The sequence below is a fragment of the Myxocyprinus asiaticus genome, chromosome 15 (assembly GCF_019703515.2).
Source record: "Myxocyprinus asiaticus isolate MX2 ecotype Aquarium Trade chromosome 15, UBuf_Myxa_2, whole genome shotgun sequence".
NCBI lineage: Eukaryota > Metazoa > Chordata > Actinopteri > Cypriniformes > Catostomidae > Myxocyprinus > Myxocyprinus asiaticus.
In genome coordinates this window covers 19,214,293-19,229,901 of record NC_059358.1, presented here as the reverse complement: position 1 = coordinate 19,229,901, position 15,609 = coordinate 19,214,293, and positions in this window count along the sequence as shown.

The following is a 15,609-nucleotide window of genomic DNA, read 5'->3' as shown; positions in this document are numbered from 1 at the left end:
GCAATGCCGACATGGTGGAGAGGACAGGCAAATGGACATTAGCTGTTTGAATGGTTAGAACAATATTCCAAAGTCAAGGATGGAAACTGCTTACCTTTCCTCTTAATACACTGTTTTGAATAAAAAAGTATTTTATGAATTTGTGCATATCCGTTGAGTATTTTTTTTTTTTTCGGGATAGAGGTCCATCCAATTGGTCCCAGTCAGATTATAAATATGAGTGCTTTCTAAGCACGGTTTTGTTTCTAAGTGAATTTAAAAGTTACTTATCAGTTATAAATCAGTCATTAATGGCAACCTTTTATGAATATGCTGCCTGAGTTTTTGTTTTTGCTCAGGTCGTTCCTTTGCTTCAAAAGACAACGCGTGAGAATGGTTTATTGTGTGAATGCACGTGCACAGGATCAGTTTTATAGTTTTCCGTTTTATAGTTTTTTGACTAAAGTTTATTTAAAGTTTACATTTTTGTTTTCTCAGTTCTGACAACATTTATTTCTGTCTAGATTTCCTATTTTTATTATGTAGTTATGTACAAAAAACTTAAGAGCATGGTAAAATATATCCATCTGAAATAAATTTGATATTCATGTGAGGCACATGGATATATAATATAGACAATGCCATTCTAAAATTTCTTTTAAAAAGACAAGACTTTTTTTCTGTCTCTTTCTTGTACACTATTATATATTTAAAACAATAAAATAAAATAATAAATATTGTCACTAATGTCAGGTGTATTGTCAGGCAATGTTTTATGTTACTACTGAACAACAAACACATTTGACCTGTAATATTTTAATTAATATTTTCATAAATTTCAGATGGCAAAGGCTTTGAAGAAGGTACCAGCGTGGGAGAAATGTATTAAAATATCGCCATGGAAAGTAATACTATAGTTCAGCACTATTGTACATTGAGTGTAAAGTTTTTAATCAAATTATAAATGTTAAAATCTATCGCCGATTAATCGTCTATCAGCCTGTTTTCCCACCTTAGCTATCAGTATTGGCAAAACCCACTATCGGTCGACCTCTACAAAGTATTTCAGAGTATAGGCTAAACATTAACCTGAGAAAAACATTTCTAAAAGGCACTACACTCTAATACACTCACAGCCAGGTAACAGCAGATAAATACTTCTTGTATGTAAAAGCGATGCAGCTAAAACTCATGTGTTGCGTGTAGCCAAAGACAGTTTAGCATAGACAGACCACTGGTATTAAACTGAATAAGAGAAATTGGAATGGCCAATGGATGTAGAAAAGGAAGTCCCGCCTTATAGGTAAAAATCACCTTTTAGATACAGACATCACCTGTCAGTCAACTCGAGAATGCGCATGCTCATTAAGCTGAATCAGCTTGAAAAATAGCGTTTTTTTTTAGCATGATCTGTGCTAAAGAAGCACAATTTATGATACCAATGATTTAACTGCTGTACTTTTATGCCACTTGTTTACATTGAAAATAGCTGCCCAGCCTGCTCGGAAGCACTCCAAAGATGGCCGCCAAAGTGGACTTACTTGCCTTGTGGCCGCCTGCTTTTGGTGTATAAGGGCGGGCTATTTTCTGATACCAGGGCATCTAAAATGTAAATAAAATAGTTTTTTTCAAATAATCATTGATCATTTTACTAGAGTATAATCGAGCATCTGGTACCTTCACATGCCCCTGTCTGGTCAGGGCAGCAGGAGCAAAAATGTGACCACAGAATTTGGATGGCTGCATTTTTCCTTTGATTTTCTCTCAGTAAAGATATTTCAGCTTGTTTCCCTTGGCTGCAAGCCCCCGGATAAAACAGGAGCCCAAGAAAGATTAATTCGATACATTTCAGTGGCAGGTTGATTGTATTTTATGCTTGGCCGCATGACTTGTGAACCACTCTTCTGTCAGGGCTGTCAGAGTAAGCTGGCAGTGGTGTGTAGGACTGGGGTGAGAAGGTATGTGCCCGGCTGTGTGCATGTCCTTGGTTTTGTAATGAAGTTGTGAGGCTGAAATCACTCACTCCTGCCTTGTGTAGTGTCACGTCATGTTTTATCACAGGGGTGCCACATTTACTCAGTCATTAGGGACCAAAATCTAGTTTATCTCAGTTGCGATCCAGGCAGACTGATGGACACTTCAGGGGTGGCACCCCATGTCAGCACTTTTGCAGTTCAGTCAAGGACTTGACTCCCGATATCGTTGTCGTACTCTATACCTCACTGTCTTTGTTTCTCAAGCTTGCTCACTCTCTTTCACATAATCTGATAGGTGTCAGCCTTACGCAAGTTGATTCTTTGAAATAATGTCTGCCATAGTGACATATCATTTAGGGAGACACATACTTGCATGAAGGAAAAATGATGCCATAAAGTAAGTCTCATGACTCCTGGGTCCATGGGTCTATCTCACCTACAAGTATGTGGTTGCCAAAATACACACTCACACATTCACACAAAAACTCTCTCGGGCATACTTCTCTCTCTTCAGCACAGTGTCAGTCTGTTGATGTTTGTTTAATTAAAAACTGAGAATTGTGTTGTCACAGTTTGTGTTGTTTGCGAGCAGAGAGGAGACGAACAGGTCTCTAGGCAGAGAAAGTATGCGTGTTGTCTCATGAATAGCAATACAGATTCTGATTATCTGGCAACATCACACCTGTAGATCAGCTTATTACACCTGAGGCACTCATTGCCACTCAAGTTCCAGACATTTTGAATAAAATGTGACCCACCACAATTGAATTGAGATAGAATCTCTTTTCACTTTGGTAATTACATGTTATTTGCTCATTTTAGGATTCCAAATTAGAGGCTTCCACATTTGGTTAAGTTTGGTCAAGGTCTCTGAGATTAGCAAAGAGTTCTGCTTGGCAATGCACAAAATGTGAATATGATGTTGAATTGCCTGCTTACAAAGTAATATTCAAATATAATTCAAAGGTCATAGCTAATTACAAAATTAACTCAAGCAAAATATGTTTTCCCCTTATAGAAATGTCATGTGTTGCCTTGTGTGATATATTTCTATATTAATATTAGTTTTGTGACAAAAACAGACAAGTCAGTCTTAGTGGTTAGAACATGTGCATGATGCTTTGAGCTGTGGCAGTTCTGTGGAAGATCTAAGTTTGAGTCTGGCTTGCAACATTTCCAAATCTATTCTTCCTCTTCTCATTTCCTGTCCTATTTTCACTGTCTGTATAAAATAGGGCAAAAAGCTGTCAAAAGCAGCTCCTTCTGAATAATCGTGTATGTTCTTCTGACATCAAACAGAAAATCTTACTCGCCCCAATTTAATACTCAGAACTGCTAATGTTGAGCTGAGGAACATTGATTAGACAGGTTCATAGTTAATTTAATGTGCTCTTTATTTGTTTACATATACATTTATGGATTTGGCAGACGCTTTTATCCAAAGTGACTTAAAGTGCATTCAAAGTATATATTTTATCAGTATGTGTGTTCCCTTGGAAAAAACACTCAAACCATTTTATGCATTTAACACATGCTTAAATCACTCAAACCATTTTATGCATTTAACACATGCTTAAATCACTCAAACTATTTTATGCAATTTTAAACTGCATGCATTGCAGTTTAAAACAATAGAATTGTCATTACACATGTTGTCACATATACAACACGTATTACACTTATTCACTAAACTGGAAAACACTCTGGACTATAAATCATTAAATAAGATATGATTTTTACAAAATGTACATACCCAGTTCTAACATGTGTGTGTGTGTGTGTGTGTGTCAGCTTGCCCCTGAACTACACACATGCAATCCATATGCCTCCTTCATAAATAACCCATAACATACACTCAGTTTTAACATAAGACTGTACTGAACACATATTTAATGCAATTTATAAGCATTTTGTGTCAAATTTTATATTTACCCAAAGAATTATCAACCGATGAACAAAACCGGGAGCTCTCTTGCACAACCTTTGTTTTCACATCCCTACAGGAGATTCCAGGAAAGAGGGTGTTGCAAAATTCTTAAAGTGGCCACGTCCAATTTATAACCACAGTTAAACTACATGGCATTTCTCCACTTGGCTACATATGATAACATGATGATATTATGTTATTATGTCAATATTATTTTGAATTTCCAAAATGTTTTGAATGAACGCAATTCATTCAAAATTCAATTGAACTCACATTTTAAATTTTATGATAGAACATTACATATTCATATTATGCATATATTCGACATGCTTTACATTTTCTGATTTCTATTATTTTGGTAGATGTTTCTTTATATTACACACAGCCGATGGTTTTAATTTAGTTAATAATTAGCCAATAAATAGAAATATTAAATAATCAGCTCAAGACTCCCAATAGATTAAATTAATCAGTTTTTTATACATTTTTAAATACCTGATGCAAACAAAGGAACAAATGTAAAGTCCTATGAACTCCTAACAAATAATAGTTCCCTCTCTTTTTCTCTCTCTCTCTATTTGTGACAGGTAATCTATAATGCATATGCATTGGCTATGGCTGCATATTGTCTTACAAAGGCAGCCCAAAGTGCTCTGTTCAGCGGAAAGGCTAGCACATGCTGACAGAGATGCTGCAGGAACCTGCAGGAGCATACACCCATATGCACAGCACACACACACACAGACACACACACACACACACACGAGGAGTAAGATAAAGATGCATTGCTCAATGGAGAGAGGGATTACACAGCTGAGCACGACTGATTCAGACAGAAACGCTCAAAGCCCAGAGAAGCCACACAGATCACCAAAAGCCAGCAAGATTGATAGATAGAAAAAAAGAGACAGTGGAAGAGACGATAGCGTTCATTTCTGTTAAGGAAAACAAAACACACATTAACGATAAATTTACTCCCCTGCTACTTATGAAACCAACACATATGTTGTTTATAAATCTTGCGGAATGTCTCTCAAGCTGTCTGCTGTATTGATAATAAAACTGAAGTACTAAGGAAATTACTATTATCTCCAGCAGATGGCAATGTTTAGAGTTGCGGTCCCCACATCTTCCCCACAGTGCGCTCAAGAGACTGTAAAGCCATTGTGATGCAACAATGCCTTGGCCTGCCGGCCTCCATCCCACTCTGTTATATCCAAACACTGCTTGTCAGCATCCAGATTGAATTTGGACATCTCATTTCCAGCCTGGGGAAAAAGTGTTTTTACAAGGTCAACAACAGGTGGAGGGAGAGATAGAAAGAGAAAGAGAGAGAGAGAGAGAGAAAGAGAAAGAGAGAGAGAGAGAGAGAGAGAGAGAGAGAGAGAGAGAGAGAGAGAGAGAGAGATGATACAAGGAAGTACATTTCTGCAGTTCAGAACAATCAATATCTCCTCTCCTCTCACTTGGGAGATTCTGTATACTATGAAACTATCCTGCATCTCACTGGCTCACACACACACACACACACACACACACACACACACACACACACACACACACACACACACACACACACACACCTATACGCTGTTACATGAAAGGCTGTCATATTGTTCTGTCTTTGCTTTCCAGGGAGAGTGCTTTGTGTTTTTGTGTAGAGGGTTTTATTGTTTGTGATAAATACAGTGTCTCCACAGTTATTATAGGCATGTGTAATTCTATATAAATGACACACATAAACACACACATGGATTAAAATAAGCATGAAACTTTAGGAGCTGTGATGTACTGCAACTTAAAAAAACAAGCAGGTCTTTGTGTTTGTGTTGGAAAAAGACCATGAACAAAGCTTTAACCTCTCTCTCCACCTCTTAATGTAGGTCAAGTGAACAGATCAAAGTAGAAAAATTTACCTCTGGAGGCACACCGTCCTCTTTCTCCACACACACACACACACACATACACACACACACACACACACACACACACACACACACACACACACACACACACACACACACATACACACACACACACACACACACCGATATTGTTGCTCCTGTACTGAACCCCCTCCCACTGATTCTATCAAAACCCTCCCTGCATCTTGTATTCCCTACTGCCTTATTCTTTCTCTGTTCAAGGAAGATTAAACAGACACACAGACACAGTGCAAGGTTTTCGCAAAGGTCCCTCGAAGCTGTGTTGCGGTGCTTAAACTGTTCCTTTTACCTGAAAATTTCATGATCAAACAATCAGTTACCCCTAACATGGAAACTCACCTTTGCATGTTTTATGCTTACACCCATCAGTCACACTATCAAGGGCACTGAGATCTTTTGGCATGAAAGTGAATTATTACACTGAACAACATTCAAGATGCGTGACACGGAATCACCTTATTGTTTTAAGTGAAAAATGCATTCTGTCCTCAGAATGCGGTGCGAGCAGTCAAGGGTGAAGAATATCCAAACACGCTGAGGACAGCATAGCCAATTCTACTTCAAAACGCCCACCGCTCTCATCACATTATCTAAATGACAGGTCTGGGAGAGGGACATCGCCTTGACTCTCACAAGCTACCGGTCTTTAGTGCTGGATTATAATCAGTGGTGTTGGCTGAGTGTGATACTCGCATACCCAAAAATCACCCCTGTCATCACACGGCCATCTTCCGATCATAATGGGATAATTAGTACCAATGGCCATCAGTTCGAGTGCCATGTTAAATATCTGTTATTCAATATTCACACACACACACACACACACACACACACACACACACACACACACACACACACACACATTCATGTTGGTGCAGCTATCATTATGAGGACTCTCCATAGACATAATGATTTTTATACTGTACAAACTATAGATTCTATCCCCTAACCCTAAACCTAACCCTACCCCTAAACCTAACCTTCACAGAAAAACTTTCTGCATTTTTACATTTTCAATAAAACATAGTTTAGTATGTTTTTTAAGCGATTTGAATTATGGGGACACTAGAAATGTCCTCATAAACCACATTTATAGCATAATACCCTTGTAATTACCAGTTTGTAACCTAAAAAAAAAGTCCTTGTAAACCACTTAAACCTGCCCACACACACACTCTGTCACACATTTTGCTGCTCGCTCAGGGCTTGCTCAAGCTAACATGTGAGGAGATAATGGGCAGATGGCCAAATTGAATTGCAGCAAAGATTGACTTCTTGTCCCTCCCTATGTCCAGGTAATGAGAATCCTTACATGGGGACACCACTGCAGAAATCAGACAAAGTTAAGAACTGGGTTATTTACATTTAGCCACTACAATAGCAATCCGATCATTTAAACCACCTCAGAAGGCGCATACAAGGCACATCTCGGACAAGTGTAAAGGCCTCGATATACTTCTGTAGAAGTTCTTATACGTTCGTCATTCAGGGGTAAAAAGAAGCTGGAAACAGCCGAGCAACGGTATACTGTTTGTGAACATTCAGACACCCACAACACTGCTGTGGGCGGCGTTTAGAAGTACGTTTAAATGAGGACGCTCAAGACGACATGTAAAACCTTAGCTAAATGTGTTATCAGTGCCTTTTTGCCTTATTTTATGAGTAGAGTTATTTTATGAGTAGAGATATTTAAATTTTACTTCTACCAAACGAATCCCAATAAAGCAACAGGGCCCGCCTACATTTTGAGCAATCTTGGTTCCTCAAGTATTTTTCCTGTTCATTTCTTCCATAGAGATTTCATAAAATCCTTCATAAAAGAGTTCTTTTCAGATATATACAAATATATTAGTAGTTTGAGAGTGTAGGGAGACCGATGTTCACAGTGCATCATGGAAGCGGGGAGTCGCTGCAGAGCTCTTTTGGTGCTCTTTGTTGGCCATGACTGGCCCTCCCTCAAAATCATGGGTAGTATAGTTCTTGACCAGAAATCTGCTATCAAACAATAAAAAAAAATAAAAAAAAATGAAGTTGAAATAACGTGGTCAATGGAAGCATATACCATCGATTAACAATCTTGGAGTTCACAGTAGGTTTGTCTTTAAAGGTTTATAAGTTATTGTTAATAATCGGTTCCATATGGAACAAATTAATACGATTTTTACCTCCAGAACCAGCCTGTTGCACTCTATCCAGAAGTTCAGGACGCATGAATGGAGCAACCAAGAAACACTAATTGCCATATGGGGTGAAGAAAGCCTTCAACAGAAACTCTCTCAAATGTATAAAAGCAAAATGATCAATGAAATCATAGCAAAAGTTCATTGGCATTGGCATCATCACAGACCTGAACTGTTTTATTTGCATATAGCATTTTCAAATTTTTGGGGGGACAAGTATATATGGAATTTGCTTACCAAATTGGATAGCAAAATAGATGACAAAGGCGCATGAAAAGAAGTGTAAATAGGCCAAAATGTGTGTAAATGATGCATTTCCCATTTTCAATCCATATGTGATGAATTAATGCTCTTCCACAATTCTACAGTTCTCTATCTGTTGTGCGTCGTCCATTAAAGTCCCCACATGCTGAGATAAAATTGAGAGTTCCTTTAGACTTTGAAAACACTAAGACTGTACAAGAGGACAGCTCTGTGCAACAGTGAGAGGTTTTTGACGTTTTTTTGTTTCTTGAACACTGAAACTACCTGTCTGCCTTTAGCACTATTTGTCGGCTTCTTATGGGGTCTCTGTACTATGTAGTGTGTGCTAGCATGTGAGTATGTGTGAGGTGTTAAATTAAGTGTGCAAAAATTCAAAACCAGCAAACGGAAGGTTGTTGGTTCGAATTCCCAGCAGGGCTTCCCATCATGCTGACTTAACTCAAAATTGAGTGCTTGTTCTAATGTCCCTGCCCTCTGTTTGACCATAACCGTTGGGGAAGGCACTTAACCCTGGGATACTCCACGGGAACTACATTATAGAACTAAATCTTATCCAAGCATAATGGCCTTGAAAGAACCTCCCTATCATAAATATATATATCTAAAAACCAAGAACACTGAAAGAGACTAGTCACTATGTACAGTCACTGTGCAGTACCTATAGAAGCCAACGATTAACCATAGACTATGTAAGAGATTATATATTTTAGCAGAAGGATGCCAATTAATAAATTTGCTTAAATAAAAGTAATGAAAATTAGTGCTCTCAACATTTTGTATTATATATTAACTGTTTTATAAAAACAAAAAGGCACTCAAGGCCATGCTACTGTAAATATGTGAACATAGTGGCGGCTGCATAGGTTGCTACAACATCCCTTTAATAGTGACTTATATTAACAACGGAGCAGAGCCTCTGGTACAGTGTAAAAAAAAGTTTTGTCACAGTTGCTTCACGTGGTAACATCTAAATTGGCTTTATTCAAGTCAAACATATTATTTAATACCTGATTTCATAAAGTTACACTAACAAAAGTCATTTTTAAGGGTTAGATCAAGAAGAAATAACTCTAAGTTAATAACTGCACATATTGTACTATAGTACAGTATGCCTTTTTGCTAATTATGTACTTGTGTCTTAGTGTAATGAACCATCTCATGACTACAAATTGTGACACTGATTATGTAGCTGTAGATGTGGGAAAGCAATTAGTGTGAGAAAAGTGTGTGTATCAAGAAGACACCATCTCAAGAAAAGCAGTAAAAAAAGTTAGAAATCATTTGTCAAAACTATTTCCAATGCTGTGAAAATACACATGAACAGTAAGTTATTAGAGTGTACAACTTCTGGAAAACCCCGCTCATGTCATGTGACTAGAATTATTTTAATGTCATGTCAGTTCTGTCTTCATTTTTACTACACATTTTTATGCCACGTTAAAATAAATATAACAAATCTAAGATTTCGAAGTCGTAACATTATGAGAATACAGTCATAATGTTTAGAGAATACTCTCTCCACAGGCCTTTTACGAAAATGAATTCATTAAGTTTTGAGAAGTTGTAAGTTGTAGCATTAGGAGATTAATGTAACAGTCTCCACCACATCACTTCATTTCCTACATAACTGGTGCTGAAGTGTAAAAAGCCCAAGGATTTTTTGTTGTTAAATCCTGTTAAAGGAATAGTTCACCCAAAAATGAAAATCTGCTGATAATTTACTCACCCTCAGGCCATCCAAGATGTATCTGAGTTTCTTTCTTCATCAAAACAGAATTTAAGACTTTTAGGATTTCATTTCAGGCCTCCTCCTTTAAACAACGCAAGTGAATGTACTCCATTTTTTGACGGTCCAAAATGCATATTTAGGGTGCATCAAAATAATCCACACGACTCCAGTCACCAAATAAAGTTCTTCTGAACGCAAACGATTGATTATTTTTAGAAACACAACAATACTTATATACTTTTTAACTACAAATGTTCACTTCCGTACATCTCTGTGACGTGCGCTCATGAGAGCGATGACGTAAGCTCGTTGGTATGGACACGCGTCACGTGGAGGAGGAGTCAGGAAGCGCATCATTGTTTACAAGAGAAACTTGCACAGAGCACAGACCAAGTGCCATTCACAAACCAAAACAGTCCAAAACAATTTCAAAACAATATAAAATAATTTCCAAATAATAATAAGAAAAAAAAACAATGTAAACAATGACACATTTCCTGACTCCTCCTCCACGTGACACGTGTCCATACCAACGAGCTTACATCATCCCTCTCATGAGCGCACGTCACAGAGATGTACGGAAGCAAACATTTGTAGTTAAAAAGTATATAAGTATTGTTTTGTTTCTTAAAATAACCAATCGTTTGGGTTCAGAAGAACTTTATTTGTCGACTTGAGTCGTGTGGATTATTTTGATGCACCCTAAATATGTATTTTGGACCGTCAAAAAATGGAGTACATTCACTTGCATTGTTTAGAGGAGGAGGCCTGAAATGAAATCCTAAAAGTCTTAAATTCTGTTTTGATGAAGAAAGAAATTCAGATACATCTTGGATGGCCTGAGGGTGAGTAAATTATCAGCAGATTTTCATTTTTGGGTGAACTGTTCCTTTAATTAAGAATTCACAGTTTCTTGCATTGATGAAGCTGCTGCTACAGCGGCCTATTCATATTGTGATAATCAGGCCTCTTCTCGAAATATTTCTAATATATCTCCTAATTTTATGACTTTACTGTCTTAACATTACATCTTTATTCTTAAAACCTAATTTTCAAAACATTACAACTTTATTCGCATAATGTTCACAAAATCCTAGATTTTTTGTATTTTACCACGCCACTTAAACTCTTTATTTACTTTCACTTTTCATTCTTAAACACTTGTCATTTTCTTTGTAGACAAAGAATTTAGAGGCATTGTTAAAGTGATCTGGAAGGAAACAAAACTAAAAAAGTAGCTGTAGATTCTGCAGGGTAGAGAGTCACTCAGCCTCATGGGAGTGAGGTAAATCAGTTCAGAAGCAGCAAAATTTAAAGCAGCACATACTGTTAACCTCCTGTACTGCCAACAGGCTTCCATCTGGTATAATAAACCCTTTGTCTTAAATATGGGGACTTATGTCTTCCTCATGTAATTTACACAATCGTTCAAAGAACAGTCTGTTAGTCACAGTGTCTGGAGACTCCAACATTTTTCTTCTTCAGAAAACATTCTAATGTTTTATTCCAGCTTTCAAACAGGTGCTGATTCATGGGGTCTGAAGGAGGCAGCATTGTGGACCTATCGATCGATCCTCTAATCAGTCTGGATTGGGTACGGCCAATTGGCCAAGAGCTCTCTGATTGATTCCTATAATTAATAGACGTTTCTCCAAGAGCTTTCCCAGGCAAATTAAACGGTTGTCAGCACTGGCTTAACTCAGAAATCACACAACAGTATTTTAGAGTGTTAATGTGGAATGAATGTCAGGTGTATGAAATTACACAAACAAACCAGGCGGCACTTGTTAATGCAGAAATAATGCCATAAATAGGACGATTTTTAAATCAAAATCAAATCAAATCACTTTATTGTCACACAGCCATATACACAAGTGCAATGGTGTGTGAAATTCTTGGGTGCAGTTCCGATCAACATAGCAGTCGTGACAGTGATGAGACAGTACCAATTTACAATAACATCAAATTAACACAGCACAATTAAACATCTGATATACACATAATTACACTCAACAATATACAAATAATAACATACACTGTACAGTATACAATACGCACTATATAGATACACATTATTCAATAAAAATAAAAAATAAAAATATATAAAAAAGTATATATAGTAGTATATATAGAATGTACAGTACTGTACTGTATTGACATTCAGGCTGTCGGTTGATAGTCAGTTGTTAAGAGAGAATATAATATAATAATAATATAATTTATGACAGTCCGGTGTGAGATATAAGAGTAAGGGTAATAAAGTGCAGTGCTGATGTATTTTGATCGTGGGAGATCAAGAGTTCAGAAGTCTGATTGCTTGGGGGAAGAAGCTATCATGGAGTCGGCTGGTGCGGGTCCTGATGCTGCGATACCGCCTGCCTGATGTAGCTGTGAGAACAGCCCATGGCTCGGGTGGCTGGAGTCTCTGATGATCCTCCGAGCTTTTTTCACACACCGCCTTGTATATATTTCCTGGAGGGAGGGAAGCTCACTTCCGATGATGTGTCTGGCAGTTCGCACCACCCTTTGCAGTGCTTTGCGGTTGTGGGCGGTGCTATTGCCGTACCAGGCAGAGATGCAGCCAGTCAGGATGCTCTCTACAGTGCTGGTGTAGAACCGTGTGAGGATGTGGCGGTTCATTCCAAACTTCCTCAGCCGTCTCAGGAAGAAGAGGCGCTGATGAGCCTTCTTCACAACGACTTCAGTGTGGATGGACCATGTGAGTTCCTCAGTGATGTGGACACCCAGGAACTTGAAGCTGCTGACTCTCTACACTGGTGCTCCATTGATGGTGATGGGACTGTGTTCTCTGTCTTTTCTTCTGAAGTCCACCACAAGCTCCTTTGTCTTACTGACGTTGAGGGAGAGGTTGTGCTCCTGACACCAGTGTGTCAGAGTGTGCACCTCCTCTCTGTAGGCTGTCTCATCATTGTCAGTGATCAGACCTACCACCGTCATGTCATCAGAAAACTTAATGATGGCATTGGAGCTATGTGTTGCCACACAGTCATGTGTGTACAAGGAATACAGTAGTGGGCTGAGAACACAGCCCTGTGGGGCTCCATTGTTGAGGGTTAGTGATGAGGAGATGTTGCTGCCTATTCTGCTTGACAGGAAGTCCAGGATCCAGCTGCACAGCGAGCTGTTTAAGTCCAGAGCCCTGAGTTTCTCGTCTAGCTTGGAGGGCACTATGGTGTTGAATGCTGAGCTGTAGTCTACAAACAGCATTCTCACATAAGTGTTCTTTTTTCCAGGTGGGAGAGAGCAGTGTGTATTGTAGATGCAATGGCATCATCAGTGGGGCGGTTGTTGTGGTAAGCAAACTGCAACGGGTAAAGAGAGAGAGGCAGCACAGAGCAGATGTAGTCTCTGATTAATCTCTCAAAGCATTTGCTGATGATGGGGGTCAGAGCAACAGGACGCCAGTCGTTTAAGCAAGTTATTTTTGATTGCTAAAAAATGGAACCTATGATGACCATACACCCTCTTTTCACTGACATGTCCTCTTTTTCTAACCTTAATAAAGCATCCGCTCAGATTTCTAGATTCCCTAAATGTCCGGGATTTGACTGTTTTCATATTGACATGCACAACAAGAAACGCAATGAAATCTAGCGCATCATATTTGTGGATTATCTCTCTCTCTCTGTGTGCTGTATGTCTGTGTCTCTCTCTCTTTCACACACACACATACAGGGTGTGCAGCGAGTGCTAGAATCCAGTAACTTTACCATGCAAATGTGTGTGTGATTGTGTTCTCATCTATTCAGGATTGCCATCGAAACCTAATGTCCATACGCAGACATTAGTGAGAAAGTGATTTACATTAAGTAAACACAGACTATGTTCTTCCATTTTTGACTGTTGTTAGTGATATTATAGTTCTTGGTAATGGGAATAAGTTGGGAAGTGGAAGTCTGTCGCATCCGTATTGGAAGAACGCGCTAAGCATAATGGGTAAATTCATGTTAAGCATACTGGGTAATTCTGTGAAAAAGGTGGATATTAACCTCTCCATGATTTGAAGCGCCCATAACTGTCACGTAACTAACGCTTTTTTATGGGTAAAAAGAAAAGAAAGGAGACAGTTCATCAGCATGTGCACGCCGAGGACAGTTATGGTCTTAAGCCGGTGTATACCTGCATAATGAACGAAGTTGAGCAACAATCACACTGTGTAATACTGGGAATATTACTGCTGTCATGCCATGTTGTTGAACTGTCATGTTCATTTGGAGTGCGCCACACACGTGCAGCTGATCACATCGGGAGCGGCATTAAGACAAGCGCTATGAATTATTTTTCTCTTCCTTATTCAGCCTTTGGTGGATTTACAACAAATCTAACTATAGCGTTTGCGATATTTTTTTGCTAAATCTCGATTTCTCGATTAAAAAAAACAAAAACAAAAAAACATTAAAAATCGTGTCAAAATGCAAAGTCAAATTAATTGGAAAAATCGGAAAAACCACCCAGCCCTACTCGTAGGCCTACATCATTCTTCTTTTAATATTAAATTAAAATATCCACGAATATACATCTCTTTGGGCACATCCACGACAGTAATGTAGTAAATATTCAATCCAGGATTCCATGCATTTGGTCCTTGTAAAAATTTTATAACAACAACAATATAAACTAAAATAAAAATATCAGCGGATTATACGACACATTTTACTCATTATCCGTTTGTTGAATGAAGCGTTCCACATCCTCCGGACTGTCAACTGTCACAGTACGATCACCGTGAGTAAGAAGCAGAGGAGCTGGGAAGATGATTCTATGCCGGTTGATTCCCTCTCATGTAGCTTTTGGCACGCCACATCATAACCTTTCTGTTTTTAGTGAACTTCGGCAGATAGAACAGGATGTAATCAAAAATTGTGATCTTTGTACACAATTGTTACCTTGGCCCTAGCAGTCTTAAGCACCTGTTCCTTCTGCTTAAAGTTGAGGAACTTCATAATAAGTGTTCTCAATGCATTTTACCATCTTCCCTTCCGTTACCTCTCTGGGAAGTAGTAGTCCGATGTGCTCTCTCTATAATGAGCGGTGTCTGGGATGATTCCATCCCCAAAACATCTGGCAACCAATTTTCCAGAAAAGAGAAAATGCATTCATTCCTTCTTCCTTCTCTGGAAGGCCAATTAATCTGAGATTATTTCTGCGACTTCTGCATTCAGGGTCATCTACCTTGTCCGTTAATGATTTCACCTGAGATTTCAGAGTACTGGCTCGAGTTTTCAGTTCAACGATCTCGTCCTCAGCCCCGGAGATGCATTCCTCAGCTTCTGTTTTAGTAACCTCGGTGACCGCCTATAGGACTTTTTCCATTGCTTCAAATGCAATCGTTATATCAGCATTGTTCGGATTTCTATCGATGGGCTCAACACCGCCATCTTCCTCTCCCGTCTCGTGGTCGTTCATGCTGCCAGGGTCCGAGGGCATATTTTGCACTTTGTTGTCCTATTTCCCTTGACTTTTCATCTTTTTTTTCAATGCCATTTTTGAGGCTTTTGGTATGTCAACAGAACCTATTTAAGTCATACTTGTGAGTGGGTTTTAATTAGGATTAATTTGAAACCAATGCAAGAGGGTTTGGACTTCT